Source organism: Pistacia vera, unplaced genomic scaffold (assembly GCF_008641045.1).
Source record: "Pistacia vera cultivar Batoury unplaced genomic scaffold, PisVer_v2 Contig206, whole genome shotgun sequence".
Lineage (NCBI taxonomy): Eukaryota > Viridiplantae > Streptophyta > Magnoliopsida > Sapindales > Anacardiaceae > Pistacia > Pistacia vera.
This window is the reverse complement of record NW_022196009.1, coordinates 1,477,026-1,486,891: the sequence shown is the minus strand read 5'-3', so window position 1 is coordinate 1,486,891 and position 9,866 is coordinate 1,477,026.

Below are 9,866 nucleotides of genomic sequence, written 5' to 3'. Positions count from 1 at the left end.
AGGATAACAGAAGCTCCCCAATTCTTAAGGTTCAAGGATTGAATCTTTAGAACCTCATGATTATGCTGCATTTGACTTGTTTCAGGAATGTGTGCTTGAACCAACAGCTAAGAACAACCACATTGTTACAAATGACATGAGGCTATGGCTTGATCCGACCAGCGAATAGTGTAGATCGTGACATGGATTTCGCGAATTACACAAGCAACCTGATGTGATCGTTCACATGTCTAACGACTTGAGCTAGATCCTGTCCAGTGCTATGAAATGTGTTTAACTTTCTGTATTCACAATCTGAAAACACTTAGAACATTTGTTATCAAAAACTGAGAATCATCTCGTTCAGTGTTCGAATCTGACATGTGGAAAAAATGTCTTATTCGGACGACCTCCTCAGATGTATCCGTTGCGCTTGACAGTTGTCTTAGTCAATAAAATAAGTTTATCTGACAGACGGTTTCTTTGCGCAATAAGTGTCAACCATAGGCATAAATGCAAGCCATGTTGAAACGACTATTCTCTTCGAAACATTAAATGTGGACTCATCCACATTTAATGGGAGGAGATAATCACATCGGCGCTTGACATTTCGATAAAGAGAAGCGCTTGATTTCCACGAAGTGTGAAGGTCACTCTTCGCGCATATTGGTGGCACGTGGTCACAATCAATGGTTGGAAGCGCATTCCCGCCCAAACGTCGTTTACAACAACACAAGTGTCGTCTTTCACCTTATAAAACCCTAAGCCCTTTCCAAGTTTTTTCACAGAACTTGAATTTTTAGAGAGAAAAAGTGTTTTTGCACTCAAAAAATAGTTCATCCTTTCCCGATTAATGCGCACTCAATGATACAACAGAACACCATTCCCACAATCAAAAGGTAAAGAAATTTTTCCTTTTTCTCTTTTTCATTCTGTCAAAAAATTAGTTTTTACAATAATGGTGGTCATGGCATCTGGTAAGCTTAAATGATGAAAATTCTTGGGTAGTGTTTGAAAGAAACTCTTTTAGAGTGGAAACTTAGGGCATAGATATTTAGAAAATCATCCTTAAGAATTTTTAGGGTTTTGGCGGCTATGAAAGAGAAACCAGGTTACTTTACTTTTGAGTTGTCGTATGAGGTAGATTATGCAAAGTTCGAGTCACCCTTACATGTTGCACCTTTACAACTCTAAGGACAGATGGACATCCTGAGGCAAGAATAGCTAGAGAGGGAAGCTCGCAACCACCGGCACCTTGACAGGTCCGAAAGGTGATACGACTGTTGTTACAAAGGATGAATTCAAAAAGCAATAGACCAAAAGCGATCAACATGGACGTGTATTGGTACAAGTCGCATACTGCTCAGGATCCTCCGAAGGAATGGCGCGATCTGGAAAGATCTTCAAATGTGGAGTAAGGATACCCCTCCACCCCACATCAGGTCAATCCTCGACCATTCTAAGTGTCCATTCCAGCTGATGCCAATGTATTATGATAGCAGTCGCTATGTATATTGCATTCGACACAGTAGAGAAGCTCGGCTGGCCCTATTATTATAACATTTCAATTAATAAATAATAAATACAGTATGGTAAATTGACTAACATAATATATTGTATAATCAAGTGATGTATAACATAACAAATTTAATAATATAATAGATAAGTTAAATATAGTATGATAAATTGATGAACATAACATATTGTATAATTAAGTGATATATAACATGATAAATTTAATAATATAATAGCTTAATTAAATATAATATGACAAATTTATGAACCTAACATATTATATAATTAAGTGATATATAACATAACAAATTTAATAACATAATAGCTTAATTAAACCTAAATTAATGATACATTTGTATTGATTATATATTACAATAAACCTTCATACCACTATGAATTTATAGGTATTGATACAAAATATATATGTAGACAATAATGATAATATATATATATAACAAATTAATCACACATATGTGTTGATTATATATTACAATAGACCCTCATTTCACTATAAATTTATGGGCGTTGAAACAAAATATATATGTAAACATTTAAAATATTTATGATAATTTATGTAATGATAATAAATATATGATCAGGGGCGCATCCAACCTACATTTGGCTCACCCTCAATTTTATTTTAAAAAATACTAATATATATAATTTATGAATTTTGGCCAATCCTAACAAAAATATTAATATATAATTAGTTTTTATTTTGGCCTACCCTAACAAAAATTTATGGATCTGCTACTGTATATGATAACCTATAATTTTGGTAATTTCATAACATATTTAACTTATGATTAATATATGTATGATAATAATTTTGTATATACACAATTACACATTATATATATATGTCTATGCAAAATGTAAATTCCTTTTGTTTGTGTCATGTTTGATATGGAACCAAATTTGTTTTGAACGATTTATTGTTCTGTTAAATTTATTTTGAAGTTTTATTATTTATGATGGTTAGTTATTTTAATTTACTGAGTTTTTATTGATTTATTTAAAATATGAATATAGACAGAGAGTTAGTTTATTTTCAAATGTTGAATTAAATGAGTATGAATTATAAATTGTTGTATATTTGTTTTGTAGAGCATGAATTGGAAAGTTGGTGTATATTTTTTATTCGAACAGCTATTCGAACGAGTTATTCGAACATCGAACAAGTTATTCAAACATGTATTTACAAGTTATCGAACGAGTTATTTGAACAGGTATTTACGAGTTAGTCGAACGAACACGAACAGTCATTATGTTAATCGAACGAACACGAACAGTCATTATGTGTTCCTTCGAGTTCGAACACGAAATTGAACAATCCTTCATGCTTATCGAACGAGTTTCGAACAGGGCTATTCGTTCGTGTTCGGTTTGATTACAAGCCTAGTTGAAAGGGATGATGGAGGTTTTTCTAAGCAAATACATATACATTTTTCCCAAACTTATAATTAAATGATATTAATTCTTGATAAACAAGTAAAGACCTCTCCTAATCCAAATTAATCTTAATCTTTTGATCTCGCCTAAATCTTTGCCTCTTTTACATCCAAAGTAAAGCAATTTCCATTTCACTTCAACGTGTTGTGTTGCTTCAAAAGTGAAGCACTTTAAAGCGCCATTAAGCATTTTTCTTCCAACTCCTTCAAACTACCATTTTAATTTTGTAAAGAAATTGTCTTCAGCATAATTTATTTTAATTTCAAAAACTAAAATAGTATTATATTTTATACTATATTTAATAAATCAAATCGAAAAACCAATAGATATTGTTCATGTGCGATTTTGATACCAACGACCCGCACGTGCAAAGTGTTAAACTGTTATTAAAAATTATACGTGATATGATTGATTCAAGAGTTAATCAATATAATTGAATATAAAGACTAAATAATAAATGAGAGATAATTTTTATAGTAGTTTGGATGCTTAAAGTGATTCCTACGTCCACTATTTCTTTTATATATGAGAGTTTACAAGAGGTCGCGTATAGCAAACAGCGAGCGGAGGTATAATAACTTAGTATTCAGAGAGAATATCAAGTCAATATCTTTCTCATAAGTTATCTTTGCTCTGAAAATAAAGACTACAATCAGAATCAGAACCCCCAGAAGGAGAGGTAGAGTCATCTATATATAGTAGCTAAATTCAAAGTAATGATTACAAATCTGCAAGTGGGTAGGTATCGTGCAAGTCCTTCTTTGCCTCCCATTGGTTGATAACTTAGGAAATATCCTCAAAATAGAGGTGGGTAGGGACCAGTCCCAAGCAGGCCCGGGCTTGGGCCCGTTTGGGATTGGTCCTTTGGGACCGATCCCACGCAATAGGCTTGGGACTGGTCCTAGGCCCATGAGCAAAATGAGGACCCGGACCGGTCCTAATGACTGGTCCTATGGGCTTGGACAACTTTTTCGCCCCTGATCTTTTTTTATATTTTGGGGGCGAAATGAAATTTTGTAGGGGGTTTTTAGTATTTTTTAGGGATAGATTAGTAAATTTCTAAAAATTTAATTAATTTTAAAAAATAATAAATTAATTAATAGTTAATTTTAATTTTTAACGTAAATTCACATTTCACACATTCACGCTTCACAAATAAACAATTAAATATTTTTTTAATTAAATTATTCATTTTAATTGTCAACAATATTTACATCATTCAAATCTGTATTCCTAAAGAGTTCGAGTAGTTCGGGATCTTCAGGGTGCTGTTGTAGTCTTCTTTTTGCATGAGTCCAATCTCGTAAACACGTTATCACTTCAATCATCTCATCGGTTAAAGAATATCTTCTGTTTTCAACAATCTGACCACTCGTTGAAAATGTTGACTCCGATGCAATTGTAGAAACCGGCACAGATTAAATATCACGTGCCATTTGGGCTACAATGGGGAATCGACTTTCATGTTGGTTCCACCACTGAAGAATATCCATATCATGTTGCTCCTTTATCGTCATAAAGGACAGGTCCACTTATAGGTAGCAATTCAGCTCATTTGGTCCATGTATGTATGAGCTGGAGCTGCTACTTCCGTCACATTCCACATACGTCCACTTGCTCGATCCTTGACAGAGGGCTTCATTAAGGTCCGTATCCTCTCTCCTGAACGTTCCGCTTTGATTGTACCTGTTCTCATATAAAGAAAAAAAGGCCATCCAATTTTTGTTTAAAGTCAGTCAAATAAGACATATAATCATGTCCTAAATGCTAGCTTATCTTAGTAATTTTACAGTTAACTACGTGTAATTTAAACCTAGGATCTAGAACAAGGCCTAATCCATATAAGAATGGAATATCTAACCAATATCTCTTATATTTTTCTTCCATATTTAAAACAATTTCACTTAAAATGTTATTATATCTATGTTGAGCAAAGTTTTAGCAATTTGAAGTAAAATATCTAACACTAAATTAGCAGTTGGATAATAAATACCACTTAATGTATTAGTAGCATCATAAAAAATTTGAAGAAATAAATAAAAAAGTTCACAAACCGCCCAATCATCATAGCTGACAACTTCCTCTGGACAGTTCTTCCAGTTGACGAAATCTGTAATTTGTTTCGCGGTTGGTAAAACTTTTTCCAACATCAAGTAGGTAGAGTTCTAACAGATAGGCATGTCTGTACATAACTTCAAAGGTCGAACCGGTGGGTCCTCTTGCTTACAATATTTGATGTACTCCTGCCATCTTTTATTGCTACTGCCGACAATAAATCTGATAGCTCTGCGCACCCTCTCCATCTTCGAATGTATAGCATCTAAACCTACTTTAACTATCAAATTGATGATGTGGCAAACACATCTCTGGTGAAAAAATTTGCCTTCACCACGCGGATCCAATCTCTTTTCAAATAAAGAGATTGTCGTGATATTAGCAACTGCATTATCAAGCGTTAGCGCTACAACTCTATTAGTTGATAAATATTCTCGCAAAACTTCAAGAATTGTAAAATAAATAGTTTCAGCACTATGTTTTTCATATAATGGTTTAAAACTTATCAATTTTTGTTGTAAACCCCAATTATGATCTAAGAAATGTACTGTGACAGTTAAAAAAATCGGTTTTTGATCTACAAGCCCATATGTCTAATGTAAGTGCAATAGATATATTCCTAAAATTTTGAAAATTGTTTTTAAGTTTATTATTTATTTTGTTATAAAGTTTTAGTATATCTCTTCTACTTGTAGTTCTACTAACAAGGGTATATGCTGAACAAAATACAATTTTAACCATATGAATAAAAAAAGGATTTTCAGATAAACAAATGGGAGAGTTCGTAGCAACTATATATCTTGCTATTTCCTCTCGTGCAACATGTGCATTGTATTGCCATGTTGAGAGAGTTGAGGATTGTGGATTAAAATTAAGTTGAGTTTAAATTTGTCTACATGATACGCTTGAAGATGCATCGGGTAACTGCATTATTTGGGGGTGTTTCTTCTCACGTGTCGTCGCATTGTCAAAGTCCCATTCTCAGTGCCAATAATGGTTCCACAAAAATTACACCACACGATCTTCCCCTCCCCATTGTCTTGCCGTTTTGATTGGTGAAGTATCGTCATACATCGACACGACCCTCTTGGCGGTGGGGGTTTGGGCTATGCCGTGCCGTTGACTCGCAGCTCAATGGTTTGGCTACACCTCGTCTCGAACGAGATGTGGGTATGGAATTGCAGCTGCTTCCTTTGGAGGAAATGGTGAAAATGGATTGAAGCCTTTCATTTCTTCGGTGGTGGATGGAAAGTAAAACTCATTGGGGAAGCCATTATAAATTTACAATAAAATAATAAATAATTAAAATGAAAATAAATTAATAATAATATGAATTAGAGATATTGAAAAATAGAAAAAAATTGAATAGTATAAATAAATAATAATGAAAATTTAAATATAAATATAAATATAAATTGAATGAGAAATGATTGGAGATTTGGAGTTGAGAGATGGGAGATGAGAGATTGATTGGTGTGGAAAAAATGAAAGATTTAGGGTTATTTATAGTGTAGTTGGGGGGGGGGGGGGGGTTGGGTCGGGGTTATAATTTATATTATAACCGTTGGCTGGCATTTGACTGTTGCCAGCCAACGGTTCGATTAGTAAAACTTTTTTTTTCTTATAAATTTTATAAAATTTCATTTTAGCCCTCGTAATTTATGTTTATTTTAAAATTGATAAGGGGTTTTATGTAATTGTGCAGGGGACTACATTTAAAAAATAAAAAAAAAAATTGGGCCTAGGCCTGGGCCTTGGAGGAGGGCCCTCCTCCTTAAGCCTGGTCCCGTTTTAGGACCGGTCCTCTCAAGGACCGGGTTTTGGGGCTGGGCTTTTGGGCCCAGTCCCAAATGCCCACCTCTACCTCAAATTATCTAGAGCTTGGACATGTGTGCGGTCCTTAGTCACTTATAAAAAAAACCTGAATCTGCTAAGTTGATAACAACCATATTCCTTCTATCTTGGGGCGACATGGCAGCTCCTAGACGACGCTAAGTCTTCTTGAACTCTAATTGGTGCTTGCTGATGTAAGCTTACGTCAACCGTAATTGTTTAGGGATAACAGAAGCTCCCCAATTCTTAAGGTTCAAGGATTGAATCTTTAGAACCTCATGATTATGCTGCGATTTGACTTGTCTCTAGGAATGTCTACTCGAACCAACAGCTAAGAACAGCCACATTGTTACAAATGACATGAGGCTGATGGCTTGATCCGACCAGCGAACTGAGTGTAGATCGTGACATGGATTTCGCGAATTACACAAGCAACCTGATGTGATCGTTCACAAATGTCTAACGACTTGAGCCATATCCTGTCCAGTGCTATGAAAATGTGTTTCGAACTTTATCTGTCATTCACAATCTGAAAACACTTAGAACATTTTGCTATCAAAAACTGAGAATCATCTCGTTCAGTGTTCGAGTCTGACATGTGGAAAAAATGTCTTATTCGGAAGACCTCCTCAGATATTATCCGTTGCGCTTGACAGTTGTCTTGGTTAATAAAATAAGGTTTATCTGACAGACGTGTCTTTGCGCAATAAGTGTCAACCATAGGCAATAAATGCAAGCCATGTTGAAACGACATTCCCTTTCGAAACATTAAATGTGGACTCATCCACATTTAATGAGGAGGAGATAATCACGTCGGCGCTTGACAATTTCAATAAAGAGAAGCGCTGATTGATTTCCACGAAGTGTGAAGGTCACTCTTTGCGCATATTGGTGTCACGTGGTACAATCAACAGTTGGAAGCGCATTCTCGCCCAAACGTCATTTACAAACGAAACCAAGCCTCGTCTTTCACCTTATAAAACCCTAAGCCCTTTCCAAGTTTTTTCACAGAACTTGAATTTTTAGAGAGAAAACAGTGTTTTTGCACTCAAAAAATCAGTTCATCCTTTTCCCGATTAATGCGCACTCAATGGTACAACAGAGCATCCATTCCCAGCAATCAAAAGGTAAAGAAATTTCTTCCCTTTTTCTCTTTTTCATTTCTGTCAAAAAAATTAGCTTTTACAATAATGGTGGTCATGGCATCTGGTAAGCTTAAATGATGAAAATTCTTGGGTAGTGTTTGAAAGAAACTCCTTTTAAGAGTGGAAACTTAGGGCATAGATATTTAGAAAATCATCCTTAAGAATTTTTAGGGTTTTGGCGGCTATGAAAGAGAAACCAAGGTTACTTTACTCTTCTGAGTTGTCGTATGAGGTAGATTATGCAAAGTTTGAGTCACCCTTACATGTTGCACCTTTACAAACTCTAAGGACAGTGGACATCCTTGAGGCAAGAATAGCTAGAGAGGGAAGCTCGCAACCACCGGGCACCTTGACAGGTCCTAAAAAGGTGATACGATCTGCCGTTACAAAGGATTAAATTCAAAAAGCAATAGACCAGCAAGCGATCAACATGGACGTGTATTGGTACAAGTCGCATACTGGTCAGGATCCTCCCGAAGGAATGGCCGCGATCTCAGAAATGATCTTCAAATGTGGAGTAAGGATACCCCTCCACCCCTACATCAGGTCAATCCTCTACCACTTCTAAGTCGCTCCATTCCAGCTGATGCCAAATGCATATATGATAGCGGTCGCTATGTATATTGCATTCAGCAATAGTAGAGAAGCTCGGCTGCACCTATTATTTAAAGAAGAGTAAAGACAACGATTCGTACTACCTCTCCAAGCGATCAACAATTAAGGGAGGGATATTTGGTTACCTTAGCAACGTGGGGGCTTATGAACACAAGTACTTTTTCTTCAAGTACAATAAAGTCTGTAAATTTAAGGAACTGAGTTGGTTTTCCATTTAATTTCCAGACCGTTCATCTTTTAACTTTAACTTTTCCTTAACATATTAGGCTAACAAACCTTTTGCTTTCTTGCAGGAAACAAAACGATTAGATTGTTAATGCTAGCTGATCAAAGCTGCATTGAAGCATTTGGTTGATTTCCTGACTAGAGGCGCGACGCGAAGCTGCTCATGACCACTGTAAATCTTCAGAGATAAAGGTTTTTTAGTCAAGAAACATACTTGGACGGTTTAGCTCGTAAGTATTTCTTATACAGAAAAACTTAAGTCTTTTTAACCAAAGGAGACTCTTTTTGCTGACATGTCCACATGTCATGCAACAGCTTTGCCACCAAAGATTACGAAAACGACTAAGAAGTCTGGGGGGTTCACATTCCCCATAATTAATCCAGCTGGACAAATTGAAGCGACCTCCAGCAATATCCCTGTAACGGGGATACAAATTGGCGCTGAAAGAAAACCACCAGCTGAGCGACATAAAGGAGCTCCCAAGCCAGCCGCTACTCGCCCTCCGAGGAAGAAGACCACAACCTTGAAGATGAAGAAGAGAAAGATAATACCCACTGAAGAGGAAACTAAGTCAAAATCAAAAGGCTTCGAGATATTGCCAGAAAGGCTACATCCATATCAACTCTTCTCTGCGAGAACGACCTCGAAGGACTCTCCTGAGAGTGTGCAAGGGAAATAAGGAGCAACCATTGCCGCTCAAGAGGGAGCAAGTGAGAAATAGGTCGAAGAGGTATTTGCCGTAACGAGCTTGACCCGTCCATGTTGGATCTTTTAGGGAAAATACCAGACCATCTATGGCCGGTGGTTTACACCCTTTTGGAATGCCAACTTACTACAAATTTCTAACAGGTATGTGGTCTCTCAACCTACTGATTTGTGGCCATTGCACTTCAGATGCAAAGTCAGGTAATACGACTTGTTCTCTATGAGAACTTTTTCATATAAGTCAAACCTTTCGCTTTTTAAGAAAAAAACTAACTCTTTATTCCTTTCCTTGCAATCTTTGCTCGCTCTGAATGTGGCCCATAACAAGATGAAGATCAGCT